General features: G+C 39.6%; 1 pseudogene; it reads right to left on the bottom strand.

Moving 5' to 3' along the window:
• Positions 1-24,223, bottom strand: part of LOC144331423 (uncharacterized) — a 75,346-nt pseudogene that overhangs the window by 1,390 nt on the left and 49,733 nt on the right.

Here is a 24,223-nt window from a genome sequence, read left to right as displayed (position 1 = left end):
GGCTAGCAAAGAGATCCTCAAAATACAGATGTAACTCTGTGAGATGAATTAACAGAACACTAAGCATTTTCTCAGATAGCTTCCTTCCAGATTTCATCGGAGGATGTTTCCTTTTTCACCATAGCCCTGTAGGGGCTTCCAATTATCACTTTGCCAATTCCACAAGAACATGCTTAGCGAAAGGCTTCTTGAGGGGAAAGCTGTAACTCTCCGAGATGATTTCACAGAACACAAAGTAGTTCCTCAGAAAGCTTCTTTCTCTTTGTTATCGGAGGATATTTCCTTTGGCTCTATAGTCTTCAAAGGGATCCGAAATATCTGTTCTCAGAATCCACAGAAATAAGGCTAGCAAAGAGATCCACGAAATACAGATGTAACTCTGCGAGTGGAAGTCACACATCACAGAGCAGGTTCTCAGAAAGCTTCTTTCCAGATTTCATCTGAGGATATTTCCTTTTTCACCAAAGCCCTCTATGGGCTTCCAAATATCACTTTGCCAATTCCACAAGAAATGTCATAGCGAAAGGCTTCTGGAGAGGAAATCAGTAACTATGTGAGATGATTTCACAGAACACAAAGAAGTTTCTCAGAAAGCTTCTTTCTCTTTGTTATCGGAGGATATTTCCTTTGGCCCCATAGTCTTCAAAGGCATCTGAAATATCTGTTCTCAGATTCCACAGAAATAAGGCTAGCAAAGAGATACACGACATACAGATGTAACTCTGAGAGATGAATTAACAGAACACTAAGCAGTTTCTCAGAAAGCTTCTTTCCAGATTTCATCTGAAGATATTTCCTTTTTCACCATAGCCCTCTGTGGGCTTCCAAATATCACTTTGCCAATTCCACAAAAACTGTCTTAGCGAAAGGCTTCTTGAGGGGAAAGCTGTAACTCTGTGAGATGATCTCACAGAACACAAAGAAGTTTCTCAGAAAGATTCTTTCTCTTTGTTATCGGAGGATATTTCCTTTGACCCTATAGTCTTCAAAGGGATCCGAAATATCTGTTCTCAGATTCCACAGAAATAAGGGTAGCAAAGAGATCCACGAAATACACATGTAACTCTGAGAGATGAATTAACAGAACACTAAGCAGTTTCTCAGAAGGCTTCTTTCCAGATTTCATCTGAGGATATTTCATTTTTCACCATAGCCCTCTATGGGCTTCCAAATATCACTTTGCCAATTCCACAAGAACTGTCTTAGCGAAAGGCTTCTTGAGGGGAAAGCTGTAACTCTCTGAGATGATCTCACAGAACACCAAGAAGATTCTCAGAAAGCTTCTTTCTCTTTGTTATCGGAGGATACTTCCATTGGCCCTATAGTCTTCAAAGGGATCCGAAATATCTGTTCTCAGATTCCACAGAAATAAGGCTAGCAAAGAGATCCACGAAATACACATGTAACTCTGTGAGATGAATTAACAGAACACTAAGCAGTTTCTCAGAAAGCTTCTTTCCAGATTTCATCTGATGATATTTCCTTTTTCACCATAGCCCTCTATGGGCTTCCAAATATCACTTTGCGAATTCCACAAGAACTGTCTTAGCGAAAGGCTTCTTGAGGGGAAAGCTGTAACTCTGTGAGATGATCTCACAGAACACAAAGAAGTTTCTCAGAAAGCTTCTTTCTCTTTGTTATCGGAGGATATTTCCTTTGGCCCTATAGTCTTCAATGGGATCCGAAATATCTGTTCTCAGATTCCACAGAAATAAGGGTAGCAAAGAGATCCACGAAATACACATGTAACTCTGAGAGATGAATTAAGAGAACACTAAGCAGTTTCTCAGGAAGATTCTTTCCAGATTTCATCTGAGGATATTTCCTTTTTCACCATAGCCCTCTATGGGCTTCCAAATATCACTTTGCCAATTCCAGAAGAACTGTCTTAGCGAAAGGCTTCTTGAGGGGAAAGCTGTAACTCTCTGAGATGATTTCACAGAACACCAAGAAGTTTCTCAGAAAGCTTCTTTCTCTTTGTTATTGGAGGATATTTCCATTGGCCCTATAGTCTTCAAAGGGATCCGAAATATCTGTTCTCAGATTCCACTGAAATAAGGCTAGCAAAGAGATCCACGAAATACACATGTAACTCGGTGAGATGAATTAACAGAATACTAAGCGGTTTCTCAGAAAGCTTCTTTCCATATTTCATCTGAGGAAATTTCCTTTTTCACCATAGCCCTCTATGGGCTTCTAAATATCACTTTGCAATTCCACAAGAACTGACGTAGCGAAAGGCTTCTGGAGAGGCAAGCTGTAACTCTGTGAGATGATTTCACAGAACACAAAGAAGTTTCTCAGAAAGCTTCTTTCTCTTTGTTATCGGAGGATATTTCCTTTGGCCCTATAGTCTTCAAAGGGATCCGAAATATCGGTTCTCAGATTGCACAGAAATAAGGCTAGCAAAGAGATTCACGAAATACAGATGTAAGTCTGAGCGATGAATTAACAGAACACTAAGCAGTTTCTAAGAAAGCTTTTTTCCAGATTTCATCGGAAGATATTTCCTTTTTCACCGTAGCCCTCTATGGGCGTCCAAATATCACTTTGCCAATTCCACAAGAACTGTCTTAGCGAAAGGCTTCTTGAGGGGAAAGCTGTAACTCTGTGTGATCATTTGACAGAACACAAAGAAGTTTCTCAGAAAGTTTCTTTCTCATTGTTATCGGAGTATATTTCCTTTGGCCCTATGGTCTTTAAAGGGATCCGAAATATCTGTTCTCATTCCACAGAATTAAGGCTAGCAAAGAGATCCATGAAATACAGATGTAACACTGTGAGTAGAAGTACACATTCCAGAGCAGTTTCTCAGAAAGATTTTTTCCGTATTTCATCTGAGGATATTTCCTTTTTCACCATAGCCCTCCTTGGTCTTAAAAATATCACTTTTCCATTTCCACGAGAACTGTCTTAGCGAAAGGCTTCTTGAGGGGAAAGCTGTAACTCCGTGAGATGATTTCACAGAAAACAAAGAAGTTTCTCAGAAAGCATCTTTCTCTTTGTTATCGGAGGATATTTCCTTGGCCCTATAATCTTCAAAGGGATCCGAAATATCTGTTCTCAGATTCCACAGAAATAAGACTAGCAAAGATCCACGAAATACAGATGTAACTCTGTGAGATTAATTAACAGAACACTAAGCAGTTTCTCAGAAAGCTTCTTTCAAGATTTCATCTGAGGATATTTCGTGTTTCACCGCAGCCCTCTATGGCTTCCAAATATCAGTTTGCCAATTCCAAAAGAGCAGTCTTAGCGAAAGGATTCTTGAGGGGAAAGCTGTAATTCTGTGAGATGATTTCACAGAACACAAAGAAGTTTCTCAGAAAGCTTCTTTCTCTTTGTTATCGGAGGATATTTCCTTGGCCCTATAGTCTTCAAAGGGATCCGAAATATCTGTTCTCAGATTCCACAGAAATAAGGCTAGCAAAGAGATCCACGAAATACACATGTAACTCTGAGAGATGAATTAACAGAACACTAAGCAGTTTCTCAGAAAGGTTCTTTCCAGATTTCATCTGAAGATATTTCCTTTTTCACCATAGCACTCTATGGGCTTCAAATATCACTTTGCCAATTCCACAAGAACTGTCTTAGCGAAAGGCTTCTTGAGGGGAAAGTTGTAACTCTGTGAGATGATCTCACAGAGCACAAAGAAGTTTCTCAGAAAGCTTCCTTCTCTTTGTTATAGGAGGATATTTCCTTTGGCCCTATAGTCTTCAATGGGATCCGAAATATCTGTTCTCAGATTCCACAGAAATAAGGTTAGCAAAGAGATACACGAAATACACATGTAACTCTGAGAGACGAATTAACAGAACACTAAGCAGTTTCTCAGAAAGCTTCTTTCCAGATTTCATCTGAGGATATTTTCTTTTTCACCATAGCCCTTTACGGGCTTCGAAATATCACCTTGCCAATTCCACAAGAACTGTCTTAGCGAAAGGCTTCTTGAGGGGAAAGCTGTAACTCTATGAGATGATTTCACAGAACACAAATAAGTTTCTCAGAAAGCATCTTTCTCTTTTTTATCGGAGGATATTTCCTTTGGCCCTGTAGTCTTCAAAGGGATCCGAAATATCTGTTCTCAGATTCCACAGAAATAAGGCTAGCAAAGAGATCCACGAAATACACATGTAACTCTGTGAGATGAATTAACAGAACACTAAGCAGTTTCTCAGAAAGCTTCTTTCCAGATTTCATCTGAGGATATTTCTTTTTCACCATAGCCCTCTAAGGGCTTCGAAATATCACTTTGCCAATACCACAAGAACTGTCTTAGCGAAAGGCTTCTTGAGGGGAAAGCTGTAACTCTGTGAGATGATTTCACAGAACACAAAGAAGTTTCTCACAAAGCTTCTTTCTCTTTGTTATCGGAGGATATTTCCTTTGGCCCTATAGTCTTCAAAGGGATCCGAAATATCTGTTCTCAGATTCCACAGAAATAAGGCTACCAAAGAGATCCACGAAATACACATGTAACTCTGAGAGATGAATTAAGAGAACACTAAGCAGTTTCTCAGAAAGCTTCTTTCCAGATTTCATCTGAAGATATTTCCTTTTTCACCATAGCCCTCTGTGGGCTTCCAAATATCACTTTGCCAATTCCACAAGAACTGTCTTAGCGAAAGGCTTCTTGAGGGGAAAGCTGTAACTCTGTGAGATGATCTCACAGAACACAAAGAAGTTTCTCAGAAAGATTCTTTCTCTTTGTTATCGGAGGATATTTCCTTTGACCCTATAGTCTTCAAAGGGATCCGAAATATCTGTTCTCAGATTCCACAGAAATAAGGGTAGCAAAGAGATCCACAAAATACACATGTAACTCTGAGAGATGAATTAACAGAACCCTAAGCAGTTTCTCAGAAGGCTTCTTTCCAGATTTCATCTGAGGATAATTCATTTTTCACCATAGCCCTCTATGGGCTTCCAAATATCACTTTGCCAATTCCACAAGAACTGTCTTAGCGAAAGGCTTCTTGAGGGGAACGCTGTAACTCTCTGAGATGATTTCACAGAACACCAAGAAGTTTCTCAGAAAGCTTCTTTCTCTTTGTTATCGGAGGATATTTCCTTTGGCCCAATAGTCTTCAAAGGGATCCGAAATATCTGTTCTCAGAATCCACAGAAATAAGGCTAGCAAAGAGATCCACGAAATACAGATGTAACTCTGTGAGATGAATTAACAGAACACTAAGCAGTTTCTCACAAAGCTTCTTTCCGTATTTCATGTGAGGATATTTCCTTTTTCACCATAGCCCTCCATGGTCTTCAAAATATCACTTTTCCCTTTCCACAAGAACTGTCTTAGCGAAAGGCTCCTTGAGGGGAAAGCTGTAACTCCGTGAGATGATTTCACAGAAAACAAAGAAGTTTCTCAGAAAGCATCTTTCATTTTGTTATCAGAGGATATTTCCTTGGCCCTATAATCTTCAAAGGGATTCGAAATATCTGTTCTCAGATTCCACAGAAATAAGACTAGCAAAGTGATCCACGAAATACAGATGTAACTCTGTGAGATGAATAAACAGAACAGTAAGCAGTTTCTCAGAAAGCTTCTTTCAAGATTTCATCTGAGGATATTTCGTGTTTCACCGTAGCCCTCTATGGCTTCCAAATATCACTTTGCCAATTCCAACAGAACAGTGTTAGCGAAGGGATTCTTGAAGGGAAAGCTGTAATTCTGTGACATGACTTCAGAACACAAAGAAGTTTCTCAGAAAGCTTCTTTCTCTTTGTTATCGGAGGATATTTCCTTTGGCCCTATAGTCTTCAAAGGGATCCGAAATCTCTTTTCCCAGATTCCACAGAAATAAGGCAAGCAAAGAGATCCTCGAAATACAGATGTAACTCTGTGAGTGGAAGTCACACATCACAGAGCAGGTTCTCAGAAAGCTTCTTTACAGATTTCATCTGAGGATATTTCCTTTTTCACCGTATAACCTCTATGGGCTTCCAAATATCACTTTGCCAATTCCACAAGAAATGTCTTAGCGAAAGGCTTCTGGAGAAGAAAGCAGTAATTATGTGAGATGATTTCACAGAACACAAAGAAGTTTCTCAGAAAGCTTCTTTCTCTTTGTTATCGGAGGATATTTCCTTTGGCCCTATAGTCTTCAAAGGCATCCGAAATATCTGTTCTCAGATTCCCCAGAAATAAGGCTAGCAAAGAGATCTACGAAATACAGATGTAACTCTGTGAGATGAATTAACAGAACACTAAGCAGTTTCGCAGAAACCTTCCTTCCATATTTCATCTGGGGAAATTTCCTTTTTCACCATAGCCCTCTATGGGCTTCTAAATATCACTTTGCAATTCCACAAGAACTGACGTAGCGAAAGGCTTCTTGAGGGGAAAGCTGTAACTCCGTGAGATGATTTCACAGAAAACAAAGAAGTTTCTCAGAAAGCATCTTTCTCTTTGTTATCGGAGGATATTTCCTTGGCCCTATAATCTTCAAAGGGATCCGAAATATCTGTTCTCAGATTCCACAGAAATAAGACTAGCAAAGATCCACGAAATACAGATGTAACTCTGTGAGATTAATTAACAGAACACTAAGCAGTTTCTCAGAAAGCTTCTTTCAAGATTTCATCTGAGGATATTTCGTGTTTCACCGCAGCCCTCTATGGCTTCCAAATATCAGTTTGCCAATTCCAAAAGAGCAGTCTTAGCGAAAGGATTCTTGAGGGGAAAGCTGTAATTCTGTGAGATGATTTCACAGAACACAAAGAAGTTTCTCAGAAAGCTTCTTTCTCTTTGTTATCGGAGGATAATTCCTTCGGCCGTATAGTCTTCAAAGGGATCCGAAATATCTGTTCTCAGATTCCAAAGAAATAAGGCTAGCAAAGAGATCCACGAAATACAGATGTAACTCTGTGAGATGAATTAACAGAACACTAAGCATTTTCTCAGAAAGCTTCCATCCAGATTTCATCGGAGGATATTTCCTTTGTCACCGTAGCCCTCCATGGGCTTCCAATTATCACTTTGCCAATTCCACAAGAACTGTCTTAGCAAAAGGCTTCCTGAGGGGAAAGCTGTAACTCTGTGAGATGATTTCACAGAACACAAAGAAGTTTCTCAGAAAGCTTCTTTCTCTTTGTTATCGGAGGATATTTCCTTTGGCCCTATAGTCTTCAAAGGGATACGAAATATCTGTTCTCAGAATCCACAGAAATAAGGCTAGCAAAGAGTTCCACGAAATACAGATGTAACTCTGTGAGATGAATTAACAGAACACTAAGCAGTTTCTCAGAAAGCTTCTTTCAAGATTTCATCTGAGGATATTTCGTGTTTCACCGTAGCCCTCTATGGCTTCCAAATATCACTTTGCCAATTCCAAAAGAACAGTCTTAGCGAAAGGATTCTTGAGGGGAAAGCTGTACTTCTGTGAGATGACTTCACAGAACACAAAGAAGTTTCTCAGAAAGCTTCTTTCTCTTTGTTATCGGAGGATATTTCCTTTGGCAGTATAGTCTTCAAAGGGATCCGAAATCTCTTTTCCCAGATTCCACAGAAATAAGGCAAGCAAAGAGATCCTCGAAATGCAGATGTAACTCTGTGAGTGGAAGTCACACATCACAGAGCAGGTTCTCAGTAAGCTTCTTTCCAGATTTAATCTGAAGATATTTCCTTTTTCACCGTAGCCCTCCTTGGGCTTCCAAATATCATTTTGCCAATTCCACAAGAAATGTCTTAGCGAAAGGCTTCTGGAGAAGAAAGCAGTAACTATGTGAGATGATTTCACAGAACACAAAGCAGTTTCTCAGAAAGCTTCTTTCTCTTTGTTATCGGAGGATATTTCCTTTGGCCCTATGGTTTTCAAAGGGATCAGAAATATCTTTTCTCATTTTCCACAGAAAAGAGGCTAGCAAAGAGATCCAGGAAATATAGAGGCAACTCTGTGAGTGAAAGTCACACATCACAGGACAGTTTCTCAGAAAGCTTCTTTCCAGATTTAATCTGAGGATATTACCTTTTTCACCATAGCCCTCTATGGGCTTCCAAATATCACTTTGCCAATTCCACAAGAACTGTCTTAGCGAAAGGCTTCTTGAGGGGAAAGCTGTAACTCTGTGAGATGATTTGAAAGAACACAAAGAAGTTTCTCAGAAAGCTTCTTTCTCTTTGTTATCGGAGTATATTTCCTTCGGCCCTATTGTCTTCAATGGGATCCGAAATATCTGTTCTCACTTTCCACAGAAATAAGGCTAGCAAAGAGATCCTCAAAATACAGATGTAACTCTGTGAGATGAATTAACAGAACACTAAGCATTTTCTCAGAAAGCTTCCTTCCAGATTTCATCGGAGGATGTTTCCTTTTTCACCATAGCCTTGTAGGGGCTTCCAATTATCACTTTGCCAATTCCACAAGAACATGCTTAGCGAAAGGCTTCTTGAGGGGAAAGCTGTAACTCTCCGAGATGATTTCACAGAACACAAAGTAGTTCCTCAGAAAGCTTCTTTCTCTTTGTTATCGGAGGATATTTCCTTTGGCTCTATAGTCTTCAAAGGGATCCGAAATATCTGTTCTCAGAATCCACAGAAATAAGGCTAGCAAAGAGATCCACGAAATGCAGATGTAACTCTGCGAGTGGAAGTCACACATCACAGAGCAGGTTCTCAGTAAGCTTCTTTCCAGATTTCATCTGAGGATATTTCCTTTTTCACCAAAGCCCTCTATGGGCTTCCAAATATCACTTTGCCAATTCCACAAGAAATGTCATAGCGAAAGGCTTCTGGAGAGGAAAGCAGTAACTATGTGAGATGATTTCACAGAACACAAAGAAGTTTCTCAGAAAGCTTCTTTCTCTTTGTTATCGGAGGATATTTCCTTTGGCCCTATAGTCTTCAAAGGCATCTGAAATATCTGTTCTCAGATTCCACAGAAATAAGGCTAGCAAAGGGATCCACGAAATACAGATGTAACTCTGTGAGATGAATTAACAGAACACTAAGCAGTTTCTCAGAAAGCTTCTTTCCAGGTTTCGTCTAAGGATATTTCCTTTTTCACCATAGCCCTCTATGGGCTTCCAAATATCACTTTGCCAATTCCACAAGAACTGTCTTAGCGAAAGGCATCTTGAGGGGAAAGCTGTAACTCTGTGAGATTATTTCACAGAACACAAAGAAATTTCTCAGAAAGCTTCTTTCTCGTTGTTATCGGAGGATATTTCCTTCGGCCGTATAGTCTTCAAAGGGATCCGAAATATCTGTTCTCCGATTCCACAGAAAAAAGGTTAGCAAAGAGATCCACGAAATACAGATGTAACTCTGTGAGATGAATTAACATAACACTAAGCATTTTCTCAGAAAACTTCCTTCCAGATTTCATCGGAGGATATTTCCTTTTTCACCTTAGCCCTCTATGGGCTTCCAACTATCACTGTACCAATTCCACAAGAACAGGCTTAGCGAAAGGCTTCTTGAGGGGAAAGCTGTAACTCTGTGTGATGATTTCACAGAACACAAAGAAGTTTCTCAGAAAGCTTCTTTCTCTTTGTTATCGGAGGATATTTCCTTTGGTCCTATAGTTCTCAAACGTATCCGAAATATCTGTTCTCAGATTCCACATAAATAAGGCTAGCAAAGAGATCCACGAAATACAGATGTAACTCTGTGAGTGGAAGTCACACATCACAGAGCAGTTTCTCAGAAAGCTTCTTTCCAGATTTCATCTGAGGATACTTTCTTTTTCACCATATCTCTCTATGGGGTTCCAATTATCAATTTGCCAACACCACAAGCACTGTCTGAGCGAAAGGCTTCTTGAGGGGAAAGCTTTAATTCTGTGAGATGATTTCACAGAACACAAAGAACTTTCTCACAAAGCTTCTTTCTCTTTGTTATCGGAGGATATTTCCTTTGGCCCTATAGACTTCAAAGGGATCCGAAATATCTGTTCTCAGATTCCACAGAAATAAGTCTAGCTAAGAGATCCACGAAACACAGATGTAACTCTGAGTGGAAGTCACATATCACAGAGCAGTTTCTCAGAAAGCTTCTTTCCAGATTTCATCTGAGGTTATCTCCTTTTTCACCTTAGCCCTCTATGGACTTCCAATTATCAGTTTGCCAATTCCACAAGAACTGTCTTAGCGACAGGCTTCTGGAGAGGAAAGCTGTAACTCTGTAAGATGATTTCACAGAACACATAGAAGTTTCTCAGAAAGCTTCTTTCTCTTTGTTATCGGAGGATATTTCCATTGGCCCTATAGTCTTCAAAGGGATCCGAAATATCTGTTCTCAGATTCCACAGAAATAAGGCTAGCAATTAGATCCACGAAATACAGATGTAACTCTGGGAGATGAATTAACAGAACACTAAGCAGTGTCTCCGAAAGCTTCTTTCCAGATTTCATCTGAGGATATTTCCTGTTTCACCGTAGCCCTCTATGGCTTCCAAATATCACTTTGCCAATATCACAAGAACTGCCTAAGCGAAAGGGTTCTTGAGGGGCCGGCTGTAACTCTGTGAGATGATTTCACAGAACACAAAGAAGTTTCTCAGAAAGCTTCTTTCTCTTTGTTATCGGAGGATATTTCCTTTGGCCCTATAGTCTTCAAAGGCATCCGAAATATCTGTTCTCAGATTCCACAGAATTAAGGATAGCAAAGAGATCTACGAAATACAGAAGTAACTCTGTGAGATGAATTAACAGAACACTAAGCAGTTTCTCAGAAAGCTTCTTTCCAGATTTCATCTGAGGATGTTTCCTTTTTCACCATAGCCTCTAGGGGCTTCCAAATATCACTTTTGCAATTCCAGAAGAACTGTGTTAGCGAAAGGCTTCCTGAGGCGAAAGCTGTAACTCTGTGAGATGATTTCACAGAACACCAAGAAGTTTCTCAGAAAGCTTCTTTCTCTTTGTTATCGGAGGATATTTCCATTGGCCCTATAGTCTTCAAAGGGATCCGAAATATCTGTTCTCAGATTCCACTGAAATAAGGCTAGCAAAGAGATCCACGAAATACACATGTAACTCGGTGAGATGAATGAACAGAATACTAAGCGGTTTCTCAGAAAGCTTCTTTCCATATTTCATCTGAGGAAATTTCCTTTTTCACCATAGCCCTCTATGGGCTTCTAAATATCACTTTGCAATTCCACAAGAACTGACGTAGCGAAAGGCTTCTGGAGAGGCAAGCTGTAACTCTGTGAGATGATTTCACAGAACACAAAGAAGTTTCTCAGAAAGCTTCTTTCTCTTTGTTATCGGAGGATATTTCCTTTGGCCCTATAGTCTTCAAAGGGATCCGAAATATCGGTTCTCAGATTGCACAGAAATAAGGCTAGCAAAGAGATTCACGAAATACAGATGTAAGTCTGAGCGATGAATTAACAGAACACTAAGCAGTTTCTAAGAAAGCTTTTTTCCAGATTTCATCGGAAGATATTTCCTTTTTCACCGTAGCCCTCTATGGGCGTCCAAATATCACTTTGCCAATTCCACAAGAACTGTCTTAGCGAAAGGCTTCTTGAGGGGAAAGCTGTAACTCTGTGTGATCATTTGACAGAACACAAAGAAGTTTCTCAGAAAGTTTCTTTCTCATTGTTATCGGAGTATATTTCCTTTGGCCCTATGGTCTTTAAAGGGATCCGAAATATCTGTTCTCATTCCACCGAATTAAGGCTAGCAAAGAGATCCATGAAATACAGATGTAACACTGTGAGTAGAAGTACACATTCCAGAGCAGTTTCTCAGAAAGATTTTTTCCGTATTTCATCTGAGGATATTTCCTTTTTCACCATAGCCCTCCTTGGTCTTAAAAATATCACTTTTCCATTTCCACGAGAACTGTCTTAGCGAAAGGCTTCTTGAGGGGAAAGCTGTAACTCCGTGAGATGATTTCACAGAAAACAAAGAAGTTTCTCAGAAAGCATCTTTCTCTTTGTTATCGGAGGATATTTCCTTGGCCCTATAATCTTCAAAGGGATCCGAAATATCTGTTCTCAGATTCCACAGAAATAAGACTAGCAAAGATATCCAGGAAATACAGATGTAACTCTGTGAGATGAATAAACAGAACACTAAGCAGTTTCTCAGAAAGCTTCTTTCAAGATTTCATCTGAGGATATTTCGTGTTTCACCGCAGCCCTCTATGGCTTCCAAATATCAGTTTGCCAATTCCAAAAGAGCAGTCTTAGCGAAAGGATTCTTGAGGGGAAAGCTGTAATTCTGTGAGATGATTTCACAGAACACAAAGAAGTTTCTCAGAAAGCTTCTTTCTCTTTGTTATCGGAGGATATTTCCTTTGGCCCTATAGTCTTCAAAGGGATCCGAAATATCTGTTCTCAGATTCCACAGAAAGAAGGCTAGCAAGGAGATACACGAAATACAGATGTAACTCTGCGAGTGAAAGTCACACATCACAGAGCAGGTTCTGAGAAATCTTCCTTCCAGGTTTCATCTGAGGATATTTCCTTTTTCTCTGTAGCCCTCCATCGGCTTCCAATTATCACTTTGCCAATTCCACAAGAACTATCTTAGCGAAAGGCTTCTTGAGGGGAAATCTGTAACTCTGCGCGATGATTTCACAGAACACAAAGAAGTTCCTCAGAAAACTTCTTTCTCTTTGTTATCGGAGGATATTTCCTTTGGCCCTATAGTCTTCAATGGAATCCGAAATATCTGTTCTCAGATTCCACAGAAATAAGGTAGCAAAGAGATCCACGAAATACACATGTAACTCTGTGAGATGAATAAACAGAACACTAAGCAGATTCTCAGAAAGCTTCTTTCCAGATATCATCTGAGGATATTTCCTTTTTCACCATAGCCCTCTATGGGCTTCCAAATATTACTTTGCCAATTTCACAAGAACTCTCTTAGCGAAAGGATTCTTGAGGGAAAAGCTGTAACTCTGCGAGATGATTTCACAGAACACAAAGAAGTTTCTCAGAAAGCTTCTTTCTCTTTGTTATCGGAGGATATTTCCTTTGGCCCCGTAGTCTTCAAAAGGATCCGAAATATCTGTTTCAGATTCCACAGAAATAAGGCTACCAAAGAGATACACGAAATACACATGTAACTCTGTGAGATGAATTAACAGAACACTAAGCAGTTTCTCAGAAAGCTTCTTTCCAGATTTCATCTGAGGATATTTCCTTTTTCACCCTAGCCCTCTATGGGCTTCCAAATATCACTTTGCCAATGCCACAAGAACTGTCTTAGCGAAAGGCTTCTTGAGGGAAAAGCTGTAACTCTGTGAGATGATTTCAGGGAACACAAAGAAGTTTCTCAGAAAGCTTCTTTCTCTTTGTTATGGGAGGATATTGCCTTTGGCCCCGTAGTCTTCAAAAGGATCCGAAATATCTGTTCTCAGATTCCACAGAAATAAGGCTAGCAAAGAGATCCACGAAATACACATGTAACACTGTTAGATGAATTAACAGAACACTAAGCAGATTCTCAGTAAGCTTCTTTCCAGATTTCATCTGAGGATATTTCCTTTTTCACCATAGCCCTCTATGGGCTTCCAAATATCACTTTGCCAATTCCACAAGAACTGTCTTAGCGAAGAGCTTCTTGAGGGGCAGCTGTAACTCGGTGAGATGATTTCACAGAACACAAAGAAGTTTCTCAGAAAGCTTCTTTCTCTTTGTTATCGGAGGATATTTCCTTTGGCCCTATAGTCTTCAATGGGATCCGAAATATCTGTTCTCAGATTCCACAGAGATAAGGCTAGCAAAGAGATCCACGAAATACACATGTAACTGTGTGAGATGAATGAACAGAACACTAAGCAGTTATTCAGAAAGCTTCTTTCCAGATTTCATCTGAGGATATTTCCTTTTTCACCTTAGCCCTCTATGGGCTTCCAAATATCACTGTGCCAATTCCACAAGAACTGTCTTAGCGAAAGGCTTCTTGAGGGGAAAGGTGTAACTCTGTGAGATGATTTCACAGAACACAAAGAAGTTCTCAGAAAGCTCCTTTCTCTTTGTTATCGGAGTAATTTTCTTTGGCCCTATAGTCCTCAAAGGGATCCAAAATATCTGTTCTCAGATTCCACAGAAATAAGGCTAGCAAAGAGATCCACGAAATACACATGTAACCCTGTGAGATGAATTAACAGAACACTAAGCAGTGTCTTAGAAAGCTTCTCTCCAGATTTCATCTGAGAATATTTCCTTTTTCACCATAGCCATCTATGTGCTTCCAAATATCACTTTGCCAATTCCTCAAGAACTGTCTTAGCGAAAGGCTTCTTGAGGGGAAAGCTGTACCTCCGTGAGATGATTTCACAGAACACAAAGAAGTTTCTCAGAAAGCTTCTTTCTCTTTGTTATCGGAGGATATTTCCTTTGGCCCTATAGTCTTCAAAGGGATCCGAAATATCTGTTCTCCGATTCCACAGAAATAAGACTAGCAAAGAGATCCACGAAATACAGATGTAACTCTGTGAGATGAATTAAGAGAACACTAAGCAGTTTCTCAGAAAGCTTCTTTCCAGATTTCATCTGAGGATATTTCCTTTTTCACCATAGCCCTCTATGGGCTTCCAAATATCACTTTGCCAATTCCACAAGAACTGTCTTATCGAAAGGTTTCTTGAGGGGAAAGCTGTAACTCTGTGAGATGATTTCACAGAACAAAAAGAAGTTTCTCAGAAAGCTTCTTGCTGATTGTTATCAGATGATATTTCTTTGGCCCTATAGTCTTCAAAGCGATCGGAAATATCTGTTCTCAGATTACACAGAAATAAGGCTAGCAAAGAGAACCACGAAATACACATGTAACTCTGTGAGATGAATTAACAGAACACTAAGCAGTCTTAGAAAGTTTCTTTCCAGATTTCATCTGAGGAGATTTCCTTTTTCACCATAGCCCTCTATGGGCTTCCAAATATCACTTTGCCAACTCCACAAGAACTGTCTTAGCGATAGGCTTCTTGAGGGGAAAGCTGTAATTCTGTGAGATGATTTCACAGAACACAAAGAAGTTTCTCAGAAAGCTTCTTTCTCTTTGTTATCGAAATATTTCCTTTGTCCCTATAGTCTTCAAAGGGATCCGAAATATCTGTTCTCAGATTCCACAGAAATAAGGCTAGCAAAGAGATCCACGAAATACACATGTAACTCTGTGAGATGAATTAACAGAACACTAAGCAGTTTTTCAGAAAGCTTCTTTCCAGATTTCATCTGAGGAGATTTCCTTTTTCACCGTAGACGTCAATGTGCTTCCAAATATCACTTTGCCAATTCCACAAGTACTATCTTAGCGAAAGGCTTCTTGAGGTGAAAGCGGTAACTCTGTGAGATGATTTCACAGAACACAAAGAAGTTTCTCAGAAAGCTTCTTTCTCTTTGTTATCAGAAGATATTTACTATGGCCCTGTGGTCTTCAAAGGGATCCGAAATATCTGTTCTCAGATTCCACAGAAATAAGGCTGGCAAAGAGATTCACGAAATACACATGTAACTCTGTGAGATGAATTAACAGAACACTAAGCAGTTTCTCAGAAAGCTTCTTTCCAGATTTCATCTGAGGATATTTCCTTTTTCATCATAGCCGTCTATGGGCTTCCAAATATCACTTTGCCAATTCCACAAGAACTGTCTTAGCGAAAGGCTTCTTGAGGGGAAAGCTGTAACTCTGTGAGATTATTTCATAGAACACAAAGAAGTTTCTCTGAAAGCTTCTTTCTCTTTGTTATCGGAGGATATTTCCTTTGGTCCTATAGTCTTCAGAGGGATCCGAAATATCTGTTCTCAGATTCCACAGAAATAAGGCTAGCAAAGAGATCCACGAAATACACATGTAACTCTGTGAGATGAATTAACAGAACACTAAGCAGTTTCTCAGAAAGTTTCTTTCCAGATTTCATCTGAGGAGATTTCCTTTTTCGCAATAGCCATCTATGGGCTTCCAAATATCACTTTGCCAATTCCACAAAAACTGTCTTAGCGATAGGCTTCTTGACGGGAAAGCTGTAATTCTGTGAGATGATTACACAGAACACAAAGAAGTTTCTCAGAAACCTTCTTTCTCTTTGTTATCGGAGGATATTTCCTTTGGCCCTATAGTCTTCAAAGGGATCCGAAATATCTGTTCTCAGATTCCACAGAAATAAGGCTAGCAAAGAGATCCACGAAATACACATGTAACTCTGTGAGATGAATTAACAGAACACTAAGCAGTTTCTCAGAAAGCTTCTTTCCAGATTTCATCTGAGGATATTTCCTTTTTCACCATAGCCCTCTATGGGCTTCCAAATATCACTTTGCCAATTCCACAAGAACTGTCTTAGCGAATGTCTCCTTGAGGGCAAAGCTGTAACTCTGTGAAATGATTTCACAGAACACAAAGAAGTTTCTCAGAAAGCTTCTTTCTCTTTGTTATCGGAGGATATTTACTTTGGCCCTTTGGTCTTCAAAGGGATCCGAAATATCTGTTCTGAGATTCCACAGAAATAAAGCCAGCAAAGAGATCCACGAAATACAGATGTAACTCTGTGAGGTGAATGAACAGAACACTAAGCAGTTTCTCAGAAAGCTTCTTTCCGGATTTCATCTGAGGAGATTTCCTTTTTCACCATAGCCCTCTATTGGCTTCCAAATATCACTTTGCCAATTCCACAAGAACTGTCTTAGCGAAAGGCTTCTTGAGGGGAAAGCTGTAACTCTGTGAGATGAATTCACAGAACACAAAGAAGTTTCTCAGAAAGCTTCTTTCTCTTTGTTATCAGAGGATATTTCCTTTGGCCCTATAGTCTTCAAAGGGATCCGAAATATCTGTTCTCAGATTCCACAGAAATAAGGCTAGCAAAGAGATCCACGAAATACACATGTAACTCTGTGAGATGAATTAACAGAACACTAAGCAGTTTCTCAGAAAGCTTCTTTCCAGATTTCATCTGAGGATATTTCCTTTTTCACCATAGCCCTCTATGGGCTTCCAAATATCACTTTGCCAATTCCACAAGAACTGTCTTAGCGAATGTCTCCTTGAGGGCAAAGCTGTAACTCTGTGAAATGATTTCACAGAACACAAAGAAGTTTCTCAGAAAGCTTCTTTCTCTTTGTTATCGGAGGATATTTACTTTGGCCCTTTGGTCTTCAAAGGGATCCGAAATATCTGTTCTGAGATTCCACAGAAATAAAGCCAGCAAAGAGATCCACGAAATACAGATGTAACTCTGTGAGGTGAATGAACAGAACACTAAGCAGTTTCTCAGAAAGCTTCTTTCCGGATTTCATCTGAGGAGATTTCCTTTTTCACCATAGCCCTCTATTGGCTTCCAAATATCACTTTGCCAATTCCACAAGAACTGTCTTAGCGAAAGGCTTCTTGAGGGGAAAGCTGTAACTCTGTGAGATGAATTCACAGAACACAAAGAAGTTTCTCAGAAAGCTTCTTTCTCTTTGTTATCGGAGGATATTTCCTTTGTCCCTATATTCTTCAAAGGGATCCGAAATATCTGTTCTCAGATTCCACAGAAATAAGGCTAGCAAAGAGATGCACGAAATACACATGTAACTCTGTGAGATGAATTAACAGAACACTAAGCAGTTTCTCAGAAAGCTTCTTTCCAGATTTCATCTGAGGATATTTCCTTTTTCACCATAGCCCTCCATGGGCTTCCAAATATCACTTTGCCAATTCCACAAGAACTGTCTTAGCGAAAGGCTTCTTGAGGGGAAAGCTGTAACTCTGTGAGATGATTTCACAGAACACAAAGAAGTCTCTCAGAAAGCTTCTTTCTCTTTTTTATCGGAGCATATTTCCTTTGGCCCCATAGTCTTCCAAGGGATCCGAAGTATCTGTTCTCAGTATCCACAGAAATAGGGCTAGCAAAGAGTTCCACGAAAGACAAATGTAACTCTGTGAGATGAATTAACAGAACACTAAGCAGTTTCTCAGAAAGCTTCTTTCCAGATTTCATCTGAGGATATTTCCTTTTTCACCATAGCCCTCTATGGGCTTCCAAATATCACTTTGCCAATTCCACAAGAACTGTCTTAGCGAAAGGCTTCTTGAGGGGAAAGCTGTAAATCGTGAGATGATTTCACAGAACACAAAGAAGTTTCTCAGAAAGCTTCTTTCTCTTTGTTATCGGAGGATATTTCCTATGGCCCTATAGTCTTCAAAGGGATCCGAAATATCTATTCTCAGATTCCACAGAAACAAGGCAAGCAAAGAGATCCACGAAATACACATGTAACTCTGTGAGATGAATTAACAGAACACTAAGCAGTTTCTCAGAAAGCTTCTTTCCAGATTTCATCTGAGGATATTTCGTTTTTTACCATAGCCCTCTATGGGCTTCCAAATATCACTTTGCCAATTCCACAAGAACTGTCTTAGCGAAAGGCTTCTTGAGGGGAAAGCTGTAACTCTGTGAGATGATTTCGCACAGCACAAAGAAGTTTCTCAGAAAGCTTCTTTGACTTTGTTATCGGAGGATATTTCCTTTTGCCCTATAGGCTTCAATGGGATCCGAAATATCAGGTCTCAGATTCCAAAGAAATAAGGCTAGCAAAGAGATCCACGAAATACACATGTAACTCTGTGAGATGAATTAACAGAACACTAAGCAGTTTTTCAGAAAGCTTCTTTCCAGATTTCATCTGAGGATATTTCCTTTTTCACCATAGCCCTCTCTGGGCTTCCAAATATCACTTTGCCAATTCCACAAGAACTGTCTTAGCGAAAGGCTTCTTGAGGGGAAAGCTGTAACTCTGTGAGATGATTTCACGGAACCCAAAGAAGTTTCTCAGAAAGCTTCTTTCTCTTTGTTATCGGAGGATATTTCCTTTTGCCCTATAGTCTTCAAAGGGATCCGAAATATCTGTTCTCAGATTCCACAGAAATAAAGCTAGCAAAGAGATACACGAAATACACATGTAACTCTGTGAGATGAATTAACAGAACACTAAGCAGTTTCTCAGAAAGCTTCTTTCCAGATATCATCTGAGGATATTTCCTTTTTCACTATATCCGTCCTGGGGCTTCCAAATATCACTTTGCCAATTCCACAAGAACTGTCTTAGCGAAAGGCTTCTTGAGGGGAAAGCTGTAACTCTGTGAGATTATTTCATGGAACACAAAGAAGTTTCTCAGAAAGCTTCTTTCTCTTTGTTATCGGAGGATATTTCCTTTGGCCCTATAGTCTTCAATGGGATCCGAAATATCTGTTCTCAGATTCCACAGCAATAAGGCTAGCAAAGAGATCCACGAAATACAGATGTAACTCTTTGAGATGAATTAACAGAACACTAAGCAGTTTTCAGAAAGTTTGTTTCCAGATTTCATCTGAGGGGATTTCCTTTTTCACCATACCCCTCTATGGGCTTCCAAATATCACTTTGCCAATTCCACAAGAACTGTCTTAGCCATAGGCTTCTTAAGGGGAAAGCTGTAACTCTGTGAGATGATTTCACAGAACACAAAGAAGTTTCTCAGAAAGCTTCTTTCTCTTTGTTTTTGGAGGATATTTACTTTGGCCCTTTGGTCTTCAAAGGGATCTGAAATATCTGTTCTCAGACTCCACAGAAATAAAGCCAGCAAAGAGATCCATGAAATAAACATGTAACTCTGTGAGGTGAATTAACAGAACACTAAGCAGTTTCTCAGAAAGCTTCTTTCCAGATTTCATCTGAGGATATTTCCTTTTTCACCATAGCCCTCTATGGGCTTCCAAGTATCACTTTTCCAATTCCACAAGAACTGTCTTAGGGAAAGGCTTCTTGAGGGGAAAGCTGTACCTCTGTGAGATGATTTCATAGAACACAAAGAAGTTTCTCAGAAAGCTTCTTTCTCTTTGTTATCGGAGGATATTTCCTTTGGCCCTATATTCTTCAAAGGGATCCGAAATATCTCTTCTCAGATTCCACAGAAATAAGGCTAGCAAAGAGATGAACGAAATACACATGTAACTCTGTGAGATGAATTAACAGAACACTAAGCAGTTTCTCAGAAAGCTTCTTTCCAGATTTCATTTGAGGATATTTCCTTTTTCACCATAGTACTCTATGGGCTTCCAAATATCACTTTTCCAATTCCACAAGAACTGTCTTAGCGAAAGGCTTCTTGAGGGGAAAGCTGTAACTCTGTGAGACTATTTCACAGAACACAAAGAAGTCTCTCAGAAAGCTTCTTTCTCTTTTTTATCGGATGATATTTCCTTTGGCCTCATAGTCTTCCAAGGGATCCGAAATATCTGTTCTCAGATTCCACTGAAATAGGGCAAGCAAAGAGATCCAGGGAAGACAAATGTAACTCTGTGAGATGAATTAACAGAACACTAAGCAGTTTCTCAGAAAGCTTCTTTCCAGATTTCATCTGAGGATATTTCCTTTTTCACCATAGCCCTCTAAGGGCTCCCAAATATCACTTTGGCAATACCAAAAGAACTGTCTTAACGAAAGGCTTCTTGAGGGGAAAGCTGTAAATCTGTGAGATGATTTCACAGAACACAAAGAAGTTTCTCAGAAAGCTTCTTTCTCTTTGTTATCGGAGGATATTTCCTTTGGCCCTATAGTCTTCAAAGGGATCCGAAATATCTGTTCTCAGATTCCACAGAAATAAGGCTAGCAAAGAGATCCACGAAACACACATGTAACTCTGTGAGATGAATGAACAGAACACTAAGCAGTTTCTCAGAAAGCTTCTTTCCAGATTTCATCTGAGGATATTTCCTTTTTCACCATAGCCCACTATGGGCCTCCAAATATCACTTTGCCAATTCCACAAGAACTGTCTTAGCGAAAGGCTTCTTGAGGGGAAAGCTGTAACTCTGTGAGATGATTTCACAGAACAGAAATGAGTTTCTCAGAAAGCTTCTTTCTCTTTGTTATCGGAGGATATTTCCTTTGGCCCTATATTCTTCAAAGGGATGCGAAATATCTGTTCTCAGATTCCACAGAAATAAGGCTACCAAAGAGATGCACGAAATACACATGTAACTCTGTGAGATGAATTAACAGAACACTAAGCAGTTTCTCAGAAATCTTCTTTCCAGATTTCATCTGAAGATATTTCCTTTTTCACCATAGCACTGTATGGGCTTCAAATATCACTTTGCCAATTCCACAAGAACTGTCTTAGCGAAAGGCTTCTTGAGGGGAAAGCTGTAAATCGGTGAGATGATTTCACAGAACACAAAGAAGTTTCTCAGAAAGCTTCTTTCTCTTTGTTATCGGAGGATATTTCCTATGGCCCTGTAGTCTTCAATGGGATCCGAAATATCTATTCTCAGATTCCACAGAAACAAGGCTAGCAAAGAGATCCACGAAATACACATGTAACTCTGTGAGATGAATTAACAGAACACTAAGCAGTTTCTCAGAAAGCTTCTTTCCAGATTTCATCTGAGGATATTTCGTTTTTCACCATAGCCCTCTATGGGCTTCCAAATATCACTTTGCCAATTCCACAAGAACTGTCTTAGCGAAAGGCTTCTTGAGGGGAAAGCTGTAACTCTGTGAGATGATTTCGCAGAGCACAAAGAAGTTTCTCAGAAAGCTTCTTTCTCTTTGTTATCGGAGGATATTTCCTTTGGCCCTATAGTCTTCAAAGGGATCCGAAATATCTCTTCTCAGATTCCACAGAAATAAGGCTAGCAAAGAGATGAACGAAATACACATGTAACTCTGTGAGATGAATTAACAGAACACTAAGCAGTTTCTCAGAAAGCTTCTTTCCAGATTTCATCTGCGGATATTTCCTTTTTCACCATAGCACTCTATGGGCTTCCAAATATCACTTTTCCAATTCCACAAGAACTGTCTTAGCGAAAGGCTTCTTGAGGGGAAAGCTGTAACTCTTTGAGACTATTTCACAGAACACAAAGAAGTCTCTCAGAAAGCTTCTTTCTCTTTTTTATCGGATGATATTTCCTTTGGCCTCATAGTCTTCCAAGGGATCCGAAATATCTGTTCTCAGATTCCACTGAAATAGGGCAAGCAAAGAGATCCAGGAAAGACAAATGTAACTCTGTGAGATGAATTAACAGAACACTAAGCAGTTTCTCAGAAAGCTTCTTTCCAGATTTCATCTGAGGATATTTCCTTTTTCACCATAGCCCTCTATGGGCTCCCAAATATCACTTTGCCAATTCCACAAGAACTGTCTTAGCGAAAGGCTTCTTGAGGGGAAAGCTGTAAATCTGTGAGATGATTTCACAGAACACAAAGAAGTTTCTCAGAAAGCTTCTTTCTCTTTGTTGTCGGAGGATATTTCCTTTGGCCCTATAGTCTTCAAAGGGATCCGAAATATCTTTTCTCAGATTCCACAGAAATAAGGCTAGCAAAGAGATCCACGAAACACACATGTAACTCTGTGAGATGAATTAACAGAACACTAATCAGTTTCTCAGAAAGCTTCTTTCCGGATTTCATCTGAGGATATTTCCTTTTTCACCATAGCCCTCTATGGGCTTCCAAATATCACTTTGCCAGTTCCACAAAAACTGTCTTAGCGAAAGGCTTCTTGAAGGGGAAAGCTGTAACTCTGTGAGATGATTTCGCAGAGCACAAAGAAGTTTCTCAGAAAGCTTCTTTCTCTTTGTTATCGGAGGATATTTCCTTTTGCCCTATGATCTTCAATGGGATCCGAAATATCAGTTCTCAGATTCCACAGAAATAAGGCTAGCAGAGAGATCCACGAAATACACATGTAACTCTGTGAGATGAATTAACAGAACACTAAGCAGTTTTTCAGAAAGCTTCTTTCCAGATTTCATCTGAGGATATTTCCTTTTTCACCATAGCCCTCTCTGGGCTACCAAATATCACTTTGCCAATTCCACAAGAACTGTCTTAGCGAAAGGCTTCTTGAGGGGAAAGCTGTAACTCTGTGAGATGATTTCACAGAACACGAAGAAGTTTCTCAGAAAGCTTCTTTCTCTTTGTTATCGGAGGATATTTCCTTTGGCCCTATAGTCTTCAAAGGGATCCGAAATATCTGTTCTCAGATTCCACAGAAATAAGGCTAGCAAAGAGATCCACGAAATACACATGTAACTCTGTGAGATGAATGAACAGAACACTAAGCAGTTTCTCAGAAAGCTTCTTTCCAGATTTCATCTGAGGATATTTCCTTTTTCACCATAGCCCTCTATGGGCTTCCAAATATCACTTTGCCAATTCCACAAGAACTGTCTTAGCGAAAGGCTTCTTGAGGGGAAAGCTGTAACTCTGTGAGATGATTTCACAGAACAGAAAGGAGTTTCTCAGAAAGCTTCTTTCTCTTTGTTATCGGAGGATATTTCCTTTGGCCCTATATTCTTCAAAGGGATGCGAAATATCTGTTCTCAGATTCCACAGAAATAAGGCTACCAAAGAGATGCACGAAATACACATGTAACTCTGTGAGATGAATTAACAGAACACTAAGCAGTTTCTCAGAAATCTTCTTTCCAGATTTCATCTGAGGATATTTCCTTTTTCACCATAGCCCTCCATGGGCTTCCAAATATCACTTTCCCACTTCCACAAGAACAGTCTTAGCGAAAGGCTTCTTGAGGGGAAAGCTGTAACTCTGTGAGATGATTTCACAGAACACAAAGAAGTCTCTCAGAAAGCTTCTTTCTCTTTTTTATCGGAGGATATTTCCTTTGGCGCTATAGTCTTCAAAAGGATCCGAAATATCTGTTCTCAGATTCCACAGAAACAAGGCTAGCAAAGAGATCCACGAAATACACATGTAACTCTGTGAGATGAAGTAACAGAACACTAAGTAGTTTTTTAGAAAGCTTCTTTCCAGATTTCATCTGAGGATATTTCCTTTTTCACCATAGCCCTCTATGGGCTTCCAAATATCACTTTGCCAATTCCACAAGAACTGTCTTAGCGAAAGGCTTCTTGAGGGGAAAGCTGTAACTCTGTGAGATGATTTCGCAGAGCACAAAGAAGTTTCTCAGAAAGCTTCTTTCTCTTTGTTATCGGAGGATATTTCCTTTGGCACTATAGTCTTCAAAGGGATCCGAAATATCTGTTCTCAGATTCCACAGAAATAAGGCTAGCAAAGAGATTCACGAAATACACATGTAACTCTGTGAGATGAATTAACAGAACACTAAGCAGTTTCTCAGAAAGCTTCTTTCCAGATTTCATCTGAGGATATATCCTTTTTCACTATAGCCGTCCAGGGGCTTCCAAATATCACTTTGCCAATTCCACAAGAACTGTCTTAGCGAAAGGCTTCTTGAGGTGAAAGCTGTAACTCTGTGAGATTATTTCATGGAACAAAAAGAAGTTTCTCAGAAAGCTTC

This window comes from Macaca mulatta, chromosome 9, assembly GCF_049350105.2.
Source record: "Macaca mulatta isolate MMU2019108-1 chromosome 9, T2T-MMU8v2.0, whole genome shotgun sequence".
Taxonomy (NCBI): Eukaryota; Metazoa; Chordata; class Mammalia; order Primates; family Cercopithecidae; genus Macaca; species Macaca mulatta.
Note: the sequence above shows the minus strand (reverse complement) of the source record. Positions and strands in the feature narration are given on the sequence as shown.